Source organism: Crassostrea angulata, chromosome 2, assembly GCF_025612915.1.
Source record: "Crassostrea angulata isolate pt1a10 chromosome 2, ASM2561291v2, whole genome shotgun sequence".
NCBI classification, from domain to species: Eukaryota; Metazoa; Mollusca; class Bivalvia; order Ostreida; family Ostreidae; genus Magallana; species Magallana angulata.
The window spans coordinates 22,333,843-22,357,337 of NC_069112.1; the positions used below are offsets into that span (position 1 = coordinate 22,333,843).

Below are 23,495 nucleotides of genomic sequence, written 5' to 3' on the forward strand. Positions count from 1 at the left end.
TCTGTATATGAAACAATATATTTTTTGTTGTCTTATGTCAAATAGGACACCATGTCTGATTGGTTTCCTTTATCACTTAAAACTAAAATACAATATTGAAAGATATGCTGCAATACAAACTGGTAAACTACAATATTTTGAAAACTTATGGGATAGTTGGAAAGATATCTTGGCTGCTGATATCTGATTTATTTTTATTACACTGTATCATGAATATTTTTTTTCTATACTTAATTTTTTTCCCATATAAGCAAGTAACCACAAAATAATAAATTTCAGTGTTTATTCATAAGTGTGTATGTGTGTGTGTGTATGATTGAATGTCTGTTTTGCATGTATGTTTCTTTGAAAAAGAAATAAATTATAAAAAAAAAAAAATTTTGTTCTGATGTTTTCACATAATTTTTTAAAACTAATAACGGATCTTAATTGTAGCCAAGTTCCTTAAGATTTTGTCTTTCAGAATATTAAGAAATAAGTTGAATTTCAATTAGTTTAAAACATTTCGTCAAAAGAATCATACCAGTTCTAATGTTTTAATTCTTGTTTGTTATCCATACAATTGTACAAATGAAAATTAAACCACCAATATTGAAAAAAAAAAACAACGTGCAGGGCACACAGTAGACATGGGGTAGAAAAAACCTTTTAGCACGCCATGAGCGGTCGGTAAATATTTGGCGAGAGCGAGAGTCAATCACCAAGTAGAGAAAACGCAGTAACACGCTGCGGGAGCTCCGTAGAAACTCTTTGGTCGCTGTGACATCTTCATTTGTAAAAAAAATTGCATGGAATTATACTTGTTTTGTAAAAAAAATTTCTTGCGATCCCACGGTGATACTATCAATTTTAAAACGCCGTGAACACACTGTGGGAACGAAACTGAGTGTGACAAGGCCTTTAACGAACTGTGTTCAAAATCAAAAGTCAAAAGAGAAAGTACAAGACAGAAGCAGAGCAAACACGGACCTTTATTTTTTGTTGCAATCGGGACAAGTATTTTTTTTTTGGAATGATCGACATGCAATACATCATTGGGCAGCTCTTTAAATGTAATGCGAAAATTTTACGGTACATGGAATAAACATGATAAATAGGATTTATCCCACCATTGTGTTTATTACCGAAATTGCAAGTCTTGAAAAAATTTTACTCTTAGAAGGCGAGATGTACGTTTGGTATTTATTTTCATGTATGTAAAAAAAAACCGCAGGATTTTTAACATCATGAAAGTGTGTAAATGTTTTACTTTCAAGGAAAACACATAAGAGTACTGTCTTTTTAGTAATTTGCATTTAAATAAAGATTTATGTGAAGCTCTCACTGCATAGTAAATAAAGTTATGCAGGCGCAATGCGATTGCAAATAGTTAGATTTGCCGGATGACTCATATGGACACAACTGTGATCGGCTGAAGTCGATCTCAAAAACGTAAATGTCCTAGATCCTACAATTAGGTGATTATGGTGTAACAATAGGTATAAAAAAAATAAACAGTCAACATGCGACCCAATTGAGGATTGTATTTAGTGAGGAGGTCGTTGCATTGACCATATAACTAAAAAAAGTTCAATAAGTTCATATTCGTAATATTGTACGGGCAAAAATTGGGTTTTATATCTAAAAACAAATGACATAAGTATATAACTATTCTAATAATTAATCGTACAAATGCTGAAAATTATATTAAAATAAGTATTGTTTTACCCCTTTAAAACAGTTACTATAGAACTTTATACGAAAAAAGTCTAGCATTTGGACTGTTGGATTGGAACTGTTAAAATTGGCTGTTAAAAAAGACTGTTGACCGGTGACGTCACATCCCGCGAAAACGACCTTGGTCAATAGTTTGCGAGCCGGTTCAACATATTAACTGCTGACCACAGTCAACAACTGTATATCATTAGTATTTGAATATTTTGAGGTAATGATTCCGGTCTAAGCGTGATTGAATTCATCATAAAGTCTTACGGTTTTTTGTTTTTTTTTGGTATTTGATCACACCCGATTAAAACTAACATATCAGAATGCAACTTCAAGATGAGGCACGCACAATTGACAGGAATACCAAATCTTTATATCATTCTGAATCTTTTGTGCTTTCACCATACAATTTAAATCTGGCATCTTATTTGTTCACATTTGTTCACAAATCAAAAGTTTTTTTTTTCCCGAATGTCTTCGTTTACTGAAAGAAAATATATGAACGTTAGGTGACGTTATTATTTTTTTTTCTTTGACAATAACATATAGATATTTTATTCTTCTTCGGACTGTTTGGTTTTAAAAATACAATTATCACCACCAGAATTTATTACACACAAAGTGCAAATAATTCTTGACTCATTTTCTCCACCATACAATGTAGAACATTTTACAGTTTGTATCGGCTTTTCCGAGTTGAAATCTTTTCGTTGCACTTTGAAGACCGGCAATGTCAATGTTTGTATTCAATTTTAAAGAGGATTATCGGTCTTTGGTTGCTGAGATCTGTTCAACAAAACTATATATCCTGTAATTTGTTGGTACATAGAATACAATGACAATTCTTAATTTGACATTTTTAATATTATTCCGTTTCAAGTTTAATTAATAGAGACATTATTTTCAACATGTATTTGCTAAATAAATTGCAAATGTAGTGATTACACATATTTGAATTTCAATTATAGCTACATGAATAACTATACATCATACATTAGTTTTGAGAAATATGCCACATTGAAACTTATTTGTAGGATCTACTGTTTGTTGATATAGTAGAAAATGCAACCCTTGATAACATATCAGCACTTCAACTGAATCAAATACAGTTGTTATTTATTATCCATCCATGTCGAAGCAAACCTGTTAGAGGTACACTTTAAAAACTAAAAAAAAGATAACTCATTTAAAAAATATGACCCTCACTCGACTTTTTAAACGACAGTTCTTTTCAGGGCTACAGACCGTTTAGTGACCAAAATTCCAATCGTGTTGTATTGTTAACCATGATTTAAAGGTAGAAATCTCTTTTTCACATATTACATTGTAATGAGACTAGGTCCGAGCAGAATCTACCGTTTACTTCGCCATTTCTCAAAATGCCTAAACAATCACCGATATTTTAAAGATTTGGTTCGAATATAGTAAAGTTAGTAAATACCACGGACGTGTTCGAATGATCCAACACACACTTGCTTTCGATATGAAGGTCGTTTACTCCAGTCCATGCTGAGCATTGCCAAATATGGTACTGGGACAATTAGCATAACTCCATCTACAGTAAATGAATGGTCGTATAGTGTAAATTGAAGAATGTAATCGATCGAAATAATAACTGTCAGTAAAACATATTTATTAAAAATTGTACATGTGCGTGTAAACAAAAAAAATTAGTTCCTTTATTATACAGTACAGGTTAATTTGTATATGGATAATCAACCTAAATTACATGTGCACTGCTTTGTAATATTATGTCTTTTAATGTTATCAGACTGATACAAAAAAAATACATGATTTATTCTTATTCATGATATCATTTGGAAGTTACTACTAACATAAACGTTCAAATAGTCAAATACTCAACCAACGAAATGTTTAAAATTTTGAATACTGTGCAATTATTTGCAGCTTAAATTATTCATTATTATGCCTTCTGTCAGTTTGTCACTACATATTCAATACTCATCTATTTTCGCATAGTATCAAAGGATTTATATAGCGTAAGCATACTATACCGAAATAGAGCACGGCAAATATTTTCAACGAAAATCTTTCAAGCGCCGACAGCGGGATTCGAACTCACGACGCTAAAATCATTCCAGCTTGAAGCCCAACACGTTACCGCTACGCTATATTCGCCGTTATTATGTTGAACGGTATTTATATATATAAAACGTAGATATACACGACTGACATCAAGCAATTATTCAAAAACACTTCATTATTGGCGGTAATTAAATAGTAGTCAGGGTTTGATACATAGTGCACTCGCCTCCGGCTCGTGCACTTTGTACCAAACCCTGACTACTATTTAGGCATAGTACATGCACAACACAACACTATTATATAAATAGAGTCTATGGGCAACGCATGAATACATGTGTACTAACTTGAACACAAATCTTTTGTTGAAAAAATGAATAATTGAACAGATATTTTGACAAATGAAGTTTCTTGAATTCATCAAGGGAAGATAACTCCTCCAAAAAGTTTATTGTGCAAAATGACCACCTTCTTATATGGTGTCAGTCCTAGGTGTCTGTTCATACATAAGTTATTTACTTTCTTTAAAAGTAATAACGTACGTTACTTTGTGAATCTAACCGACACATCAAACATATTTTTTATGCCTAAAGTGTATTTTTGGCAAGTTTTCTAAATAGCCACGATAAACATGTTTTAGAAGAAAATTAGATTGATAGCTCTAGGGATGAATTTTATTTGTTTAAGAATTGTTTTCTTCTTCTATAAAAAACCTGTTTGAATACGATTCCATTATCTGAATTAAGAAAATTAATGTCAAAGCTATCCAGTCAGATTCCGTTTTATCCTCAATCTCTTTGAGGTGTGAAAACGTTTCCTGGGACTCTATCTATTGATGAAAGAAAATTGTGAAAGAAAATGATATCGATTGTTTTTTATTTTGCTTGGAAATGTAAAGTTCTATTAGAGGCACTATAATTGAGTATAGATATCAAAATATATATGATAGTAAATATTAACAAGTATTTTCCAAATTAAAACTTAAATTTTTGATTACTTATCAATCATAGTATTACTGGATTTTAGAAAATTACTAGACTTTGACCCGTGCGTGCACTGGTTGACATTGCATATGATATCGGACATTTACGAAAAAGATACATCAACACACCGTATTGTTGACAGTTACATAACCAAGCTTTAAGCCTACAATAATGTTATTAATTTCACTTTACTCTGCTTAGTTTGAATAATCTGCGTCTCGGGACAGGCCGTCGCCACAGTTAAAATGCCTCCCAAATACCTGTAATGTAGCACAAAATTGCAGAATCGCTCCGAAATTGCATTGAAAATAATAGTTAAATTATTCATAACAAACCTTTTTGAGGCTGTAAATATCTTTCATCTAAAAATTTATGACATTCGAAACTCTAGGGTTTTTTGGGAGTTGATTTTTAATCAACTCTCCTATGCAGTCACTCGGACAAACCGAAAGTGAAACAGTGTTTGGACCTCAGCACAAATCATTGCTCCTGACAAGACTTAGTTCTTGAAAATAATTGATGAATTCGATGTAATGTATGCTAAAGCATTGTTTTTCAAGGAAACTTATTTACAAATACCTTAAAAATAGTCAGATTTTAAATGGTACGAACAATTTAAATATTTTTTGTAGTCGTATGTATTCCTACGCCAGAGTTCAATATAGTCTCGTTCAACTCGACGCCCGGCTGTCTCCGTAAACCCTTGTCGGAGATTTACGGTGTCAGCCGAGCGTTTGGTTGAACGAGACTAGAGTTCAATATTGCTTGGATCCATACAATTTTCGAGAAATATTTCTACCACTGATACATAGTTTGATTGAATTAATTTTATCTTTAAATATTATTTAACATGATTCATATGAGATTTAGCGTGAATGTAAAGCGCATGCGTAAGATTGTAAAATAAAAAAAAATCCAGATGATTTCTGGAATTTTAATAGGAATTTTCGTTGATTATTAATTAGCAAAGCTTGATTGAGAAAAAAGAAAAACAAATTTGTTATCTTCAAGTACTAATGATGTTTAAAATATATTAAACAAAAGACAGTGCTCTTCTGATTACTCGGTATTAAAGCCCAAAATGTTTCGAGTCTATTATTTTAATATAGTAGTATAAATAGCACGCCGTATTTTACCTAAGCCTCAAACAACAAACTCTTTGGTGTCTTCTGTAAAAAATAGCAGTGACCTTCGATCTCTACCAATCGAGTTGGCCCTGCAACCTGCAGCTGAAACTGTCAAGCAAAGCCCATGCTTAACAAGGCTGAGTTTAGTTTTGTCTACTTCAGTATCATGATAAAATTTATTGCTTTGTGCTTTCCTTCACTTACTTCACTTATTCCTGTTCGCTCCTTGGGGAGCATAGGGCCGCAACCACTCCTCGCCAGCGGACTCTGTTTTGGGCAACTTTCTTTAACTTGGCCCAGGTGAATCCTTCCTCTTTTGTCTCCGACTCTACTGATCTTCTCCAGGTTTGCCTAGGTCTCCCCACTTTCCCCTTTCCCTTTGACTTCCAATCCAGTGCCTGTCTTGTGATGTTTTCTGGGGATTTACGTAGAGTGTGGCCTATCCATCCCCATTTCCTCCTCTTTATTCCAATGTGGATGGGATCTTGTTTGGTTTTTTCCCATAGGTTTGTGTTTGATATGGTCTGGCCATCTGATGTTAAGAATATGGCGGAGCCATTTGTTGACAAAAGACTTGAGTTTGTTATTGATCGTTTTTTTTATACATTCCAGGTCTCCAAACTATACAACAGGACTGAATTTACTTTTGTATTAAAGATTCTTGTTTTGGTGTTGATGGAAAGTGCTTTTGAATTTCACGTAGGGTGACGTAGGGTGTTCAATGCATGGCTTTGTGTTTTAGTCCTATATCAATTATTTCAATATTGAAAAAATAATTTATATACAAATCCGATGTTATAGGTGTTCGTCTAGAATGTTAAACAAAAGGAATATGCGGGGGTGTGTTGAAAATAAGTCAAATTGTAACGAACTCCATATTTGTTCTGTAGTTTTGCCTTTGTTTTTATTTTCTTCTTTAAAATAGATGACAACTATTGTTAAAATTCAACAAATGTTGAAATAAAAAAAAGTTCCTCTTGGGGTTCTCCAGGGATATACGAGGGTTGTTAGACAAGTTCGCAGACAAAGTGATTAACAGCAAAATTACTGTGTGCTTTGTAGGATGACGTACGTTTTATTCAATGACTACCGATTGAAAATAAGTATGCAACAAATCATATGATTTTGAAGTTGTTTTCAAAAGATACAGCGATTTTTATTTCGCATGAATAGGATTTACGGCGCACCATTTCATATTTACACGACGTCAGGCGACGTCAAACTACTGAAAGACAATTCAAACCTGTCACTCTTTTTCAAAGTAAACACCCTTTAGTTCACACTCTTTTCATGCCATTAACCCATTTATAAAACGCATGTTCCCGCCATTATTTGTCAAATGTTTGTATAATGCCATATCGTAGATCTCTTAGGTCCAAAAAACTCTGTTCACGCAGTTTCGACTTCAGATAAGAAAATAAAGCGAAATTCATACATGTTTTTTCAAGATCCGGGCTGTGTGGGGGGTCTGTATGCTGCAAGAGTTTGAGATATTAGTATTTCCATTTTTTGAAACATTCAATTTTAGTTGTGGTTTTAATTGTAAACCTTTATCCTATAAAAAAAAGCAGCATCTAAAAACTGTTTGGTCTCCATCGGATATTTTTCTTCGTGCACACAAAATTCAATGACTGATCGGTGCTACAAGGTGTCCATCTACGTTAACTTTTTGACTCATTTGTCTAGCGTTGGTCATCCATATTTGGCGAAAAACGGTCAGAAATTCTTTAGTATAATTAAAACTTTCACAAAATGACCTTCATAGCTTATTTTGATCTCATATAAAATATACTTTATTTTTATGTGCTTAAACTGTACTTTTTCTCAATAGAAAAAAATGCTTACAAAATATAAAACATTAAAAAACTGACATGCTCCTCGAAGCATATCTTGTTAAAATATGTAATCTGTATATTTTTTTTAGGTGGATTTGAAATAAACAAATCTTTACATATTTATTAGAAAATACGTCAAAATTAAATATAAAAAGTTTCGCTGGTATGATGCGAATAGTCCTCTCGCAGTCGAACTTGTCCGCGAACTTTTCTAACAACCCTCGTATATCAAAATTGTTTTTCTCTCTAAATTTGCGTATTGTTGTATGTATTGGTGTTCAAATATAACATTATAATGAAATTAAAAATGTTAATATGGTTCTTTGTCAATTAATTCTTCATATTAAAATTCATTGTCAACTTTCCTAAGTAATGTGTCAGTAGCAGTATTTCAGCATCACCTACATGATTAGTATTTGTTGATCAGTTAATTCGATAGGAAGGGCATGATCTACGTATGAACAGATTCTCAGGCAAGGCAAGCTACTGACAAACAATTTCATAAAACATGACTATCAACAGTCTCATTTGAAGGCATGTTTATGTAGATTCGATTGTTAATACAACAACGCTTCCACTTGGTCCCAGGTTGACTGATGTTTGTCATACTTATAGTTAAACCATAATTAATAATCTTGTTGTCTTACACAAATTACGGACTTTTCTGTTTTTCATGACAAAAAGCGCACGATGGGTGTGACCAGTCAGCAAAGGATGCTCACTCCTTCATGGCACCTGATCATACCTGTAATTTTTTTTAAAGATCCGTGTTTTCTCTGCTCATGTTTTGTATTTTTCGATCAGACTTTTGATTTTAAACACTGTTCGTTATCAACACATGTCATCTATTTTTCAGGTATGCGACTGTATTATGTAAAGGAACGTCTTCACACATTTTTTTATGATTGAACGAAAAATTTGACTGATAGTTAAATTATGTGGATATGATATATTTTTGCAGGATGTTTTTTAATAACTTTAAAGATACATTTAAGGCAATTTATAAGATGAATTTTTGGTATTCAGTAAATTGTGTTATGACTGAAAGGTAACTTAAAAGTGACTGATTAGTATATATCTGGTATTAATGACAGCAACGAGGTTTGTTAAGCCTAAAAATGCATGTTGAACAACGAGGACATGATTTTTATGATCATTCTCAAAGGCAACCTTAAGCAATATCATGCAAAAAACGATATTTTGAATTTACTATAAAGATGTCTTCCTTAAACTGCAATCACTTTTTCAACAGTGTAGAAAAACTTGCATTGATTTATCACTGTAATAAAAAGAGGTACAATTGATTAAGCAATTACTTTCCCCTGTATATATTACAAACAATACTAATATATAAGCGGATTGTTCGTGTTGAAATTCTCTTTGATATGATGACACAAAGTGTAAATGCTCGGTAAAAGAAACAATGAGTAATTATTATTTAACCTCAATAGCCTGATGACTGGACCAAGGTTAGCTTTTAGAACCCCGAATAAACAATAATTTAGATGAGGCATTGACTTATTATAAATTAATAAAACTGAACTTCAGCTTTTGAAGCAAACAATTTATTAGGTAGTTGTTTTTCGTTGCCAAAAAGTCCTTGGCTTTAATGAAATTAACATTTTCCAGAATATTTAGAAAGTAGTTTTTGAATGAAATATTTAAAAAAAAAGATTGAACAAAACCAGTGATATTAAATAGCAACTCAACTACAGATTTCACAAACACTATTGTTTAACAATCATTTATAAAACAGGATATAAATTGAATATGCATAAAAATATGATCTAATAGAACGTCCTCTAAAATAAACCATATGTTCTGTCTAATTATTCAAATTGAGAATATTTTTTGAATATGCACGGCAATAAAAGCGAACATAGTACAATCTATGTATTGAAAAAGAAAACAAAATTAAGGATGGTGTTTACAAAAAAAGCAAATAAACCAAATCCACTATCTTTTAAATTACAAATTTAATACAAGTTTTAGACCACTCAACCGTGTGCAGGAAATGTATGAGGATAAAAGAATATATCAAAAAAATTCAAAATCGGGGTTCTGCATTTACAACACTGTTGTCTTCTTTAGACATCAAACATTTTTAACAGTGATTAAAGACTTGCATTGATTTCTAACAATTAAAAAATATTAGTTACATGCGAGTTTTTCTCTTCGACATTCCGTTCACTGATGTAATCATATTTTACGTGCTTTAGATTTATTAATTAATTCTTCAACTGATTGAAATTGTATTTATCTATTCATATATATACTTTTTTTGTATTTATCTACATGTATTAATTTTCTGAAACATGTTTTTGATTTTTCAAAACATTCCGGAATTTAATGTGCTACTTTTTATCTACCCGTGAATTGATTAATTTACTCATAATAGAGATACTCATTTTTTGTATTTCCGAATTTACTAACCATGCCTCTGATGTTTTTTTTTCTTTTTTTTAAAAACAAAATTACAGTCCGGAATTTTTTTGGTCTCTGGGCTTGTTCGGTTTTGTATTCCGGAAGTATTTGTATCGGTTCTATTCTATTTTTACCGCATACATACCAACATCCGGTTTGATTTGCTATAACGAGGTATGATTTCTACCCTTTTTTTTTATCCATTTCTATTTGTTTATTAAACCTTACATATTCAGCCACTAGTCCTTAGGTGGTAGGAAATGCATTCTCCTTTTCCGAGTTAATTATTGACTGTGTTTTTTTAAATTTTTTTACACTATTACTAGATTGATAGGTTGCAGGATTGTAAATTTGTACTAGAGTTTGCATAGGATAATACTTTATACAATGCAGCCTGTCTCCCTTAAATATTTTCTTATTAAAATAGGAGGGAATGTGCTTGATACTTCCTGTCCGTTTCCATAAAATGTATTATTTTTCAAACTTTTTTTTAACTCTACCTGAACATAACTTTAACATATACAGGTTTATCGGCAGCTGTATAGCATGCCAATGTTTACAAATGATAAACAAAACCAATTCATGCGCCGAATCAACACCTTTGCTATGTCATAGCACTTTTTTCTCTTCTATTCACTATATATCTCTTTTAACTGTCTTCTGCAGGGGTAAAGTATTATTAAATAATCCTAATGGACAACAAAGCACTTAAAGAAAACAAGTTAAAAATACTATCAGTAAACTGCCAAGGGCTTAATGACTTCCATAAGAGGAAAGATGTTTTCAGAAATCTTAAAATAAAAAACCACAATATTTATTTCTTGCAAGATACACATTTTAGTGAAAAAGATGAAATGTTGATACAATCTCAATGGGGAACTAAATCTTTCTTTAACTCATTCAGAACAAACTCTAGAGGGGTGGCAATTCTTTTAAATAACAATTTTGAATGTAAAGTACATAACATAGATAAAGATGATAGTGGTAATTATCTTATATTAGACACTACTGTTGACAATATGCACCTTTTACTGGTAAATATATATGGCCCAAATTCAGATACACCAAATTTTTACTCAGAGTTAAGGAATAAAATTGACTCTTATCTTAATACACAACATATTATAATTGGAGGTGATTTCAATTTAGTAATGAATAAAGACTTAGACTCTATGAATTATAAACATCTGAATAACCCAAAAGCAAGAATAGAAGTTTTGAAATTAATGGAGACGTTTAATCTTGTGGACATATTTCGGGAAAATAAGGCAAATTTAAAAAGATACACATGGAGAAGGAAAAGTCCTATAAAACAAGCCAGATTAGATTTTTTCCTTATATCTGAAACTCTAACAAATAGAGTACCACATGTACAATTTGAAAATAGCTATCGTTCAGATCATTCCCCAGTAATTCTTGAATTTAAAGTAAATGAATTTATGAATGGGAAAGGCTTTTGGAAATTCAACAATTCCCTATTAGTTGATACAACATATATTAACTCTATAAAAAAAATAATTAGGGAAGTAAAAAGACAATATGTTTGTCCTATATACAATATAGATAATTTAGATAATATAAGAAATGAAGATATCCAATTTATAATTGATGATCAACTTTTTATAGATATTCTTCTTACTGAAATAAGGGGTAAATCCATTTCATACTCTGCTTTTAAGAAAAAAAAATCAAATGAAAGAGAAAAGGAATTAGAAAATGAGATTACATGTCTTGAGCAGAACTTCACGGAAAACTCCTTAGATTTATTATCGAACAAACAAGATGAGCTTCTCAACATAAGAAAAAAATAGATTAAAAGGTCAATGTATCAGGTCAAAGTCTAAATGGATTGAAGAGGGAGAAAAGCCGTCCAAATATTTCATTAACCTAGAGACTAGGAACTACATAAGTAAACAAATACCAAATATTGAAAAAGATGATGGGTCGGTCATTTTCGATCAAATGAAAATATTAAAAGAAATTAAATCTTTTTATGAACACTTGTATAAGAAAAGAGAAATTATAAATGAAGAAAGTTTCCATGAAAAGTTAAAAAAAATTAAGTGTCCTAAACTTAATAGTGAAGAGTCAAACACCCTGGAAGGTCCTTTAACTGATACAGAAATTCTGAATTTCCTTAAGAAAATGAAAAATGAAAAAAGTCCTGGCCCTGATGGTTTTACAAGTGAGTTCTTTAAATTCTTCTGGAGAGACTTAGGAATATTTATCACAAGAGCAATAAACCACTCTTTTCAAATAGGAAACTTTTCAGAAATAAATAAACTAGGTGTTATTACATGCATTCCCAAATCTGGAAAACCTAAACAATTTCTGAAAAATTGGCGTCCCATTACTTTACTAAATGTTATTTACAAGCTAGCTTCAGGAAGCTTAGCTGAACGCATGAAAACTATTCTAGATAAATTGATAAATAATGATCAGACTGGATTTTTTAAGGGAAGATTTATTGGGGAAAATATAAGACTTATATATGACCTTATGTATTATACAGAGCATTACAACATACCCGGCCTTTTAATGTTAATTGATTTCGAAAAGGCTTTTGACACCATCTCATGGAGTTTTATCTCAAAAACACTAGATTTTTTTAATTTTGGACCCTCCTTCAAAAATTGGATAAAAACATTCTATAACGGAATTAAGGCATGTGTGATTCAAAATGGTATAATTTCAGAATACTTTTATCCAGAAAGGGGCTGTAGACAAGGTGACCCAATATCTCCATATCTCTTTCTTCTCTGCGCTGAGATTTTAGGAATATTAATAAGAAATGAAAAAGACATCAAAGGTATAAATATTGATGGGGAAGAATACAAAATATCTCAATATGCAGACGACACATCAATTATAATGGATGGTACACCACAATCATATGATGGCATTCTCAGGGTTTTAGACTTTTTCGCACAAGTATCAGGCTTAAAAATAAATTTTACAAAAACAAAAATGGTTTGGATTGGAAGCAAAAAATTTTCAAAGGATGTATTTCATCATTCACGATGGAAACTTAGTTTTCAGTTACATTAGATGAAATGGAAGAATTAAATTATTTACCAAAATTGTCTGAAATTAGAAGATTGATAAATCAGTGGAAGTTAAGAAAATTAACACCAATTGGTCGAATTACGATAATCAAGACACTAATAATACCAAAGCTAAATCATTTGATACTAGCATTACCCAACCCAAAAACTGAATACCTAAAAACTTTTGAACATGATATTTTTCATTTCCTATGGGGCTGTAAAGTTCATAAAGTAAAGAAAAGTACAATCATACAAGATTATAATCATGGGGGTCTCAAAATGGTTGATTATGGAAATTTTATCACAGCACTCAAAGCTACTTGGATGAGAAGACTAATTAAAACTGATACAAAATGGGTAAAGCTTTTAGAATCAATTTTGAAAATTAGTATCTCTGAAATATGGAGAAATGGTCCTGATTATTCGTACCTTCTATGTAAAAATTTAGAAAATTCTTTTTGGAAAGAAGTGCTCCTCAGCTGGTTAGAAATAATTGAACAAACACCACTTAGTAAACCCCAAATTATAAATGATAATATATGGCACAATCCCAAAATCACCATAGACAATAAATCAATATTTATCAAAAGTTATGTTAATAAAGGATTTATTTTTGTTAGTGATCTGCTTAATATAGATGGAACATTTAGAAACTTTGATGAATTGAAACACATTAATCCAAAGACAAATTTCATAGAGTATGCAAGTTTAAGAACTGCAGTTACAACCAGACTACATACACAAGATATACACTTACCAAACCTACAGAACACATTACAATATGGACCAATTGTCCCTAATCATATTCTATTGTTTATTAATACTTGTAAAGGTTGTAAACCCATGTACAACATATTATTAGACAAAAAAAGAGAAATATGTACATCAATATCAAAATGGAGAGAAAAGGGTTATAACTATTCACAAACTTCTTGGAGTAGAATTTTTGAACTCCCTTTTAAGTGTACACAGGAATCAAAACTACATTGGCTGCAATATCAAATACTTCATAGGATTGTCCCTACAAATAAATATCTTTTTAATATAAAAAAAGCAGAATCTGCTGTTTGCACCTTTTGTAAAAAAGATGAAGAAAGTATTAGTCATTTATTTTATGAATGTAATATAGTAAAAGAATTGTGGTGTGATGTTGAAGAGTGGATTTTTACACAGTTTGAAATCTCGATTACATCTGATATTCAATCAGTTCTTTTTGGAAAATACAAAAATAAAGAAAGTTATAAATTTTTTAACCTGATAGCTCTTATTGTGAAGCAATATATTTTTTCATGTAAATATAAAAGTAATCCGACACCAAATATACATGCCTTGAAAAAGGTCATAACAGAAAGAATCTTAACTGAAAAATATTTGCTGTTGAAAAGATGTAATTATAAGGAATACGAAAGCCACTGGCAGAATATCTGTGAAAAATTGTAGTTATAGAGATAAGTTTAATTTTTCTGTTTTTTTGATCGATGTGAACTCTCATATCATTTCATTTGTTTTCAGTATAACATAGTCTATACTTGTATTGTAATCCACCTGCATAATCTCTCTCTCTCTCTCTCTCTCTCTCTCTCTCTCTCTCTCTCTCTCTCTCTCTCTCTCTCTCTCTCTCAAAATCAGCTTCACCTCATATGAAATATACAAAACTGTACTATTAAGTAGAAATAGTATAAAGACTATGTAATATGTTTATAAAAATGTTACAATCATTATTATGTTACATATGTACATATGTTGTGAAATGAAAAACCCAATAAAAAAAAAAAAAAAAAAAAAAAAAAAAAAAAAAAAATATTAGTTAATTACTTTACCTTGTATATATTATAAACAACATGCCAGTGGGATTTTTGTGTTGAAATTTTCTTTGATATGCTGACACAAAGTGTATTGGTTAGATAAAAGAAGGAATGAGTAACTATTATTTAACATCTATCGTCTAATCCTGGGATCAAGGTTAGGTTCTATTACCTCTAATTAACTATTATTTAGATTAGTGATTGATCTTAAAAATCATGACTATGATGTAAAAAATATGAACCTCGGCCTTCGAAACAAACATTTACAGTGTTTTAAAATCTCTCGCTCTGTCTCTCTCTCTCTCTCTGTCTCTCTCTCTGACTCTCTCTGTCTCTCTCTGTCTGTCTGTCTCTCTCTCTCTCTCTCTCTCTCTCTCTCTCTCTCTCTCTCTCTCTCTCTATATATATATATATATATAATGACAAAAGAATATATCAAATAAACTTGAATTTTATACCGTAGTGATGTCTTCTTTGAACATTTTCAACAGTTTAGGATGACTTGCATTGATTTACTACTGTAATTATAAACCAATTATTAACTAATTATTTACTCTTTATTGTTTAAATTATAAACAACATGCAATCCGATTATAAGTGTTGAAATTCTCTTTGATATGCTAACACAAAGCGTATCAAGTAGAGAGAAAACAGAATAGGTAATTTCGATTTAAGCCTTTATAGTCTGATGTTGGGATTAAGGTTAGGTGTTATTATCTCTAATTAACTATAATTAAAATGAGTGATTGATATTGATCATCGTGATTTTGATGTGAAAAATATGAAATTTAGCTTTCGAAACAAACAATTTATAATTCTAATTTAATGGATTAAGAAAAATAAACCTAATTAAAATCACAGTTAAGTTTTGAACATTTGTTTTAGAGGCTTTTGTTTTGTTGCCATTTCTAATAACAAATTCAAAAGTATGTACGTATTCGGAAAAATGTTAATTTCATTAAATCCCTTAACTTTAAGTCCTTAAATTGTATATCACAAAAATTTGACTGTTGCGCAGGAAATTTACTTGGACAAAAATATATCAAATAGGATATAAAATTGGGATGTTGAATTTACTCTAGAGATATCTTCCTGAAACTTTAAGAAGTGTTAACACTGTAGAAAGACCTGCATTTATTTTTTACTTAATTAAAAAATATATATTTATTTTTTTACCTTGTATCCTCTATAAACAATATGTAGGGGATTATTAGTTCCCTACCAGTTTTCACCGAAGGGGACTATAGCTTTCCTCTGCGTCCGTCAGTCCGTCCGTCCGTCCGTCTGTCTGTCTGTCTGTTTGTCGGTTTGTCTGTCTTTCCGTCCGTCTGTCTGTCCCACTTCAGTTTTCCACACTTTTGTTCTTTATGCGTTTGAGGAATAATATGAAATTTGCTTAACAGCTTCAAAATGTCAAACATTAGATTAAGTTTACACTTTTTTAGCGTCTGGTTGACATATTTTCGAGAAAATAATTTTTTTATATTCCAATTTTTTAATGTTCGGGTTCGATATTCTGCATAACACTGCATTGTTTTCACAATTTCCACAAACCGGTAAGGGACGTGTATTGCTTATGCAATACTCTTAGAATGCTTGTTTGTGTTAAAATTCTCTTTTATTTGCTGACACAAAGTGTATTGGCTAGATGAAATAATACATGATTATTATTTAAACCTTAAAAGTCTGATGATGGGATCAATGTTATAGCTGTAATTACCTCTAATTAACAGTAATTTAGATGAGTAATTAATGTTGAAGTTTGTTACTATGATGTGAAAAATAAAAACTTTAGTATTCGCAGCTTTGCACATATGATTTATAGAAAATAACAGTAATAATATTAATAATAATAATAATAATAATAATAATTATAATAATTGGTCATATCTTTAATTTCTGAAACTGTTTTCCCGTTATTTCAATGGATGTTGATTTTTATCGATGATGATTTAGATGGTTAAAAACTGTTTAACTCCTTTTTCATTTCTTTTATTTTTTGATAAATAACATTTTCTAAGATATCTCGTTTCGCATCGATAATTTTTGCAACAACTTTGTTTCTTGCATTTTTGTTAAAAACCAGGTCGGAATTGTCACGTGAATTTAGTGCTCGACAATGTAGACTATCCGTCTGTCGCATTTCAGAAAGAATTTATTTATGCACGTCTCCGAATCGCTGTGGATGCGTCGTTTTTTATTGGCATAAGCTTGTCGACCACATACATTAAAATCAGGTATTACATGTAATATGACCACGTACAATGTACTATCAATTTCGGGTAGTGATCGTAGCGAAATCGAATCAACTGCTTTTACGTAATTAATAAAATAAGTCACGCTAAGTTTCTTTTGTTCTCTGTAATTTGCTTATACATGATCTATTTTTTGTTTCTTCTTAAATTTCTTTCGAGCCGATAAACCAAGTGATGATCACTCAGACCGATCGGTTACTCGCCCCTGGGACTGTAGAGCTTCGGGTGATTTACATAAATTTGATCGATCCGAATGTCACTATCCCGTTTTTCGCGTGTCGGGTAGAAAATAATCTACGTAAGATTAAAGATTTCCATCATTGACTTTAAACTTGAAGATTTTAATTGATCTATGTTGAAATCACCCAGGATAACATGTTCGGAACCGGGCACCGAGAGATCTTCGATCCACTCCTCGAAATCAACCACGGCAGCTTGAAGACAAGTCTAACCGAATTTTATTTCATTGTCCATACTTCTTTCAGCAACACATAAGATCATTAAAGTCGTTCACTTTTCAATGATAAAGTCAAAACGTACATCTACGTATGATTACTTCAGATGTCTGTTAAAAAAGATCAGACTATTAACTAGGTTAAACACAAAACTCATAATATTTTATTACCAGACTATATGTCTTTTGTTTGAACAAATAACAATAAATATTACCAGGTTTAAATGTAACTTAAATACAGTGTATAATAATCATAATTATTTTATATCAAACACCGATTTTCAAAAATAACTTTAGATTTCTAACTAAAGCATATATGCTGTATATTCATCTAAGAAATAAAAAAAAACAACAAGTTTTAAAAGTTCATCGGAATATATAATCGGTTGGTACATGATCAAACTTAATGAGAAGCCGAAACAGAAAATGAGATGTTCACCGAAATATGAACTTGGTTGGTACTTGATCAAATGTTCTGATAAGCCCTCTAAGTTCCAACTTCTCAAAAGATTCGATCACAGGCTAATTAAGTTCATATACCGGTTAATGTTTAAGTTTGCTTTTTAAACGTATTTTTAAGTTTAAAGAAGGCAACTCCTGCAGAATTTTTAAAATTACCAAGTGTTATATGTTTACAATAATTCAACCGTCAAACGATAGACTCTTGCAGTATCATTTTGACGTCATGAAAAAGTTCACACAGAATTGAATATTTTCATTATTCTATAAGATTATATAAGGAAACACATTTGCAAATATTAATATTAGATTTTGATAAGGCTAATCTATAATTATAAATTAAGACATTTTGCCAATAAGCTAAACAATGCCTGCAACAGCGTAATTGCATACACCTTTGGTATTCCAACAAGTGATTTTTGTTGTCCGTAAGCTATAATTGAATTTTACCTGAAAAGTACTTAATGTCAATAAACTAGATCAAATAGCAAAAATGTGAGTGAGGTGGTAGATAAGCTTTTGGATATCCAAGTCAGGGGTAGTTTGCATCAAAATATATGCTTGAAATGAAATAATATTGAATGATTACGTAAACAGTGGGTGAATATATTTATAAGGAACTTGCCTGAATTACACATAGAAGTTAAGATTTGACAAATGTTCAATAAATGTTTTTTGAGTAAGCGGTTTTAGATTTGATAGATGAATGCTATTTTTTATTTTCGATAAGCTTTTTTTTATCCAGAACGGGGTCGTCAGGAACGCAGTTTGACTAATTTACACAATGGTGAAAAGTGTAAGACGAGATATTTTGGATATTACAACTTTGGTTTTAAAAAATGCAAACTTAAAAAAAAATAAAAAAATAAAGGCCATGCTAATGTAATCATTATTCAAATCAGTTTAAATTTCCCCCTATTTAATTGATTTATTTGCACTCACAGGCAGTATATGACGTCAGAAGTGACGCTATTTTTATAACTCGATCAAATTCAGTAAAAATTTGACATTTTTCTTACTGTTTTTCGAATGGGAAATAAAGAGCGCAGCTTGGAACAAGCACACTTTTTTTGTCAATTATTAGTGTTGGATAGATACATCTTTAATATTTTTTTTGGTTCAAGCATGTGCTCAATGCTTTATGAAAGAAAAAATGCTTAAAACAAGCCGTTTATGCTTAAAATGCAAAAATGGCGGGAAACGGTTTATTTTATGATGTCATATTTCTAACTTGTTGGCACTTGAATCAAAATGAGAATAATGAAAAAAACTTCACATGTATATCTATATCTGTACATCATAAACAAAGTTTACAGTAAAATGATGATGCTCATTTTAAAGGGCCGTTTTAAGCTCAAATCACATAGAGTCTTTTTAAAAATTGTGCAAACAAAGTTCGATCCTTACAATTGTTCTACTTTGAAAATCAAGTTTTACCACATGCTTTTGTTATTTTGATCTGATAATGGGAGTCCAATGTATTTAGAGAATCTACTATTTGTGGACTTAAAGGTATGCGCATTTCTAACTCACAAATTAACACAAACATTGAATGAAGAACAGTTTTTTTTATTCAAACATGTAGAAAGAAATATGTAAAAGTACACTGAGGCAAACCTTGATAATTAAGAAAAAAATGGACCTCGATCCCATCCCCCAAATGTAAATGATTGTATATTCCGAGGAACAAATCATGACAATAAAAATGTCAACGGCTTTTGTATTGTTAGCCATTATTAAAAGTGAGTATTCTCTTTCTCACAGATGAATGGGATTAAGACCGAGCACGGTCTATCATTCCATTGACCATTTCTCAGGATGTCAACACAGTCACGTACATCACCCAGACTTGGTTCAAATATATACCAGGTGAAAAACACCATGGGCGTGTTCGAATGGTCCCATACATACTGTCCTTCGATGTTAAGGTCGTTAAGTCCGGTCCATGCTGTGCAACCGCCAAATATATTACTGGGACAAGAAGCATAATTACCATCTACAATAAGACAAACTCTTGATATATTACATTTTTAAACACATATCAAAAAAAGTTGGTCAATAACATTAAATACTAACCAATGTAAATTGCAGATTTTTTTTCTATCGAAATTATACTTTTAATAGAATAAAGATCTACAAATATGGGTGTTTCAAAAAACTTACAAATAAGTTCCTCTGTCTCGCAGTACAGAGAAACGTTTATAAGGATCATTAACTTTAATAATCGTGTAATATGACAATTTATGCCGTCATCAAACTGGTACAATAATATACAGTTTGATTATTAGATTTTCAGAATTCAACTCTATTATTGTGATTGTAAAACAGATAGTTTCATAGCTCCGTTGCCAAGAAAATACGATTTGATCTTCAATGGTATCGAAATTTTTAAAAGCTTTTTGAGGTTTTTTATATAATTGCGCTCTTTTAGACATGTGTAAGTTTAAAAGAAGGTTGGTTTCTCCTTGAATGTATTTAGGGCAACTTATTTGACATGTATTGAGAAACATTCTTCGCTCTAAGACGGATATCCAATTGATAGCTCTAGGGATAAACTAAATTTGTTTCGAGATTGTTCGCTTTGTCAATAAAAAGAGATGGAAAACACTTCCATTACCTGGATTAAGAAATGTTGAAGCAAGCCAGTCTGATTCCAATTTGTCATCAATCTCTACGAGGTGTGAAAACATGTTCTGACACTCTGCCTATTCATGAAAGACAATTAACGTTGGTGAGAGAATGATTGATCCTTTAGTAATATTCCGCTTGAAGATGTTTAGTCCTATTCAAACTTCTATAATTGAGTATTGATATCGAGATAAAGTATAATGATGGAGTGACTTTCATCTGGTTCATTGAAAAGATCATTTGAAAATTTACAAAGACGTTAATTCAAACGATTGTTAAGAACATCGAAATCTTAATCAAAAACTTTGGTTAAATGAATATGTTTTTGATATATGTTATATAAAAACACGCATAGCATTAAAAAAAACATATAATAGCAGGTATTTATAGAAATATTTTTTTTAAAAATTGATTCTAGTATTTTAGATTGCTTTATCATTCACATCTACCTTAGCATCAAACCATGAAACTGTTTGACGTTTTCCGTAGAAATAGCAGTGACCTTTGAACTCTATCCAGTTAGCCCCGCAACCTAAAGCTAAAAAAGTTTAAACAGTCAATCATACCCCTTCCTTGAAATAAAAAAGTGACAAAGGGACAAAAACTGAGAAACAGGTAGTATTTTATAAATAAAAATCACAGGTGGAAAATCAGCTTGTTTTTTAAACTATTAACGCCTAAAATCGTATGATACCAAGTTTTAATGTGACAAAATCAATAATTTGTCGGATAACCGTTTTTAAATGTAATATCTTAAGTACTTTAGCTCAATAAAAATAATTAATTTTAACTAAATGTTATAAACTATGTGATGTGTTAATAATATTTTCAACTCTTTGTACCACAAACTATACAAAATATATCCATTAGTTTAGTTAAGCTCACAAGGGTAGTATATCCATTAGTTTAGTTAAACTCACAAGGGTAGTCAAATACAAATGTATCCTGTAATTGCAAACACGCATTAAATATTTCATCTAGGTTTCGGTAAATTGTATTTTATTTGTATATCCATTTGTAAATCTTTTTTTTTTCAAAACATGTCCTAATTAAAATCCATTTATGTTAAAAGTAGTTCAAATCATTAGCAGAAGTTAAGATTTTAAAAATCACTAAAAAATCTTACTTTTTTGGACAATATTGACACAATGTTTTAAGAAAATAGTTTTTTTCTCTCAAGCTTGTAAATAATCACCTTACAATAAAGAATTTTTCAATGATGACTAACAACAAATACGTATACTAAAACAATAAAATTATAAAACCCAAAGTTAGATTACACCTCACGACTTACAGAATAGTAGATAACCGTCTAAACCATTGAACTACGCTATGAGCTTACATTTTAAAAGAACATAATACGAAATCACATTTTTTGTTTGTATATATCGACAGGACGTGTTTAACAACACGGTGTTAAATACCACCTATAGAAGAAGATTAATGATTACAAAAATGTATTTCATTTTAGATATATAGAAAGGAATTATATAATTGAACGAACAGTTAGATGTTTACAGTGATTGATACATTTAGATGACTTTGGTTAGAATTGTTTTGAAATCTATAGTTACACCAATATACATTTTGTTGGTTTAATGAAGTAAGAACTTTATTAAGAAACGTAAATAATCAAGAAAAGCATTGTTTGAATATTATCACTAGGTACACCAAAGTAAATGCATTGTTCTCAACGACAGTTTACCGTGCATGCTAGCTAGAAGTCAAGATCGTTGTGTTTACGTGCTTGAATAAACACAGTGCTAAATTTCAGTGTAATCGTTTATTAAACAGGACATGTATTTTTATTTTTTTTTTTGCTAAAATTTACTTGCGCCATGCAACGGCAAATGCGTCTGCTCTAAAATACATATGCGCCAAATTTTCTCGTTTTAAAGAATGTGAACGTGTATACCCCTTGCAAATTTAAAAAAAAATCTGTCAAAGAGTTAAAATAGTTTAAATGTATTTCTTGATTAAATTGATTCTGAATCCTTTATTGTAATTTTAATGATATTATAATTCATATTTTTTTTATTAATAATTATTATTAAAAAGTTACCACATTATATGTTATACCATAATTGTTACATTATATATTTATTTGCATGGGCATACAAATTGCTGTATAGTAAAGAGTTAAATGCTAACAAATAATTAGTTCTTATTGTTAGAATTTTTTAATAGGTTATTATCATTTTCCTCGAAATGCATGAAATTGCACGTGTTTAAATACTTATTACCTGGACGATACCAAAAAACTTCTTCTGATATGGATGGAACCGGTTGATAAGAGTAACCCTCGCTTTCAAAACCATGTACTCCAAAACAGTGCTTACTATTTGTATTAAAACCAAATTCATCACAAACAGTAGCAATGAAACACGTTGCACCACAAAGTAAAACGCTCTTAACATCCTCATAAATTACAGATAATGATGAGTTGAAATCTTCCTTTTTGACACGCGCAAATCAAATGTGTCTTTGTTCACAGTAAACTGTAAACGAAAAAGCGATGAGAAAATAAAGTAGGATTTGCTTCATAGTCTTAGATTCTTAATGAAGTTGAAAAATATTATATGACTATCCTTTCTCTCTTTCTAGCACGGAATGCAGTTCGGTTTGAAATGAGATTAACATATAAAATGCTGAAAATCAATAACGTACTAAGCTATCTAAAGATGGCTTGCTTCAAATCATGAATTTTGAAAAAAACAACAACCGTGCCTTA

General features: G+C 30.8%; 1 pseudogene; it reads right to left on the bottom strand.

Annotated features, from left to right (window-relative positions):
• Positions 1-19,806: 19,806 nt before the first annotated feature.
• LOC128170604 (C-type mannose receptor 2-like) lies at positions 19,807-23,308 on the bottom strand (annotated as a pseudogene).
• Positions 23,309-23,495: the final 187 nt, after the last annotated feature.